The following is a 429-nucleotide window of genomic DNA, read 5'->3' as shown; positions in this document are numbered from 1 at the left end:
AACAGTTGAAGTCGCCCAAAGGCTCGATGGCAAGAGATACCTCAGATGGATCAACTTTTAGAAAAAGAGATAACAGAAGAACCAACACTGAGGGACTCGGGTCATAGAGTCGCCCTGCCAACGCGAATAGACGCTTCTACACTCTTAGAACGGTCGTGGGTGCGGGCGTATATTGAAAAGATGAATAATAATGGTGTTGATGTTGTGTGGCTGTGGGTATTAACAATAATGAATACCATCTACATAGTGTTGAAATTATGCGTGATGTTATATCGCTGGGCGAAAGGAAATTTCATCATCCGCATTGAAACTGAAACAGACTAGAGGGAAGCCGCTCCCCCGAGTGTCACAGAAATTGTATATAACTCCAAGTTCGGTATCGGTGTAAGCTACATAGCTCACAACAGGAGATGTAAGGCCCTCCTGCCT

The sequence above is a fragment of the Penaeus japonicus genome, unplaced genomic scaffold (genome assembly GCF_977035675.1).
Source record: "Penaeus japonicus unplaced genomic scaffold, GWHDUDI00000001_assembly GWHDUDI00000037, whole genome shotgun sequence".
Taxonomy (NCBI): Eukaryota; Metazoa; Arthropoda; class Malacostraca; order Decapoda; family Penaeidae; genus Penaeus; species Penaeus japonicus.
Note: the sequence above shows the minus strand (reverse complement) of the source record.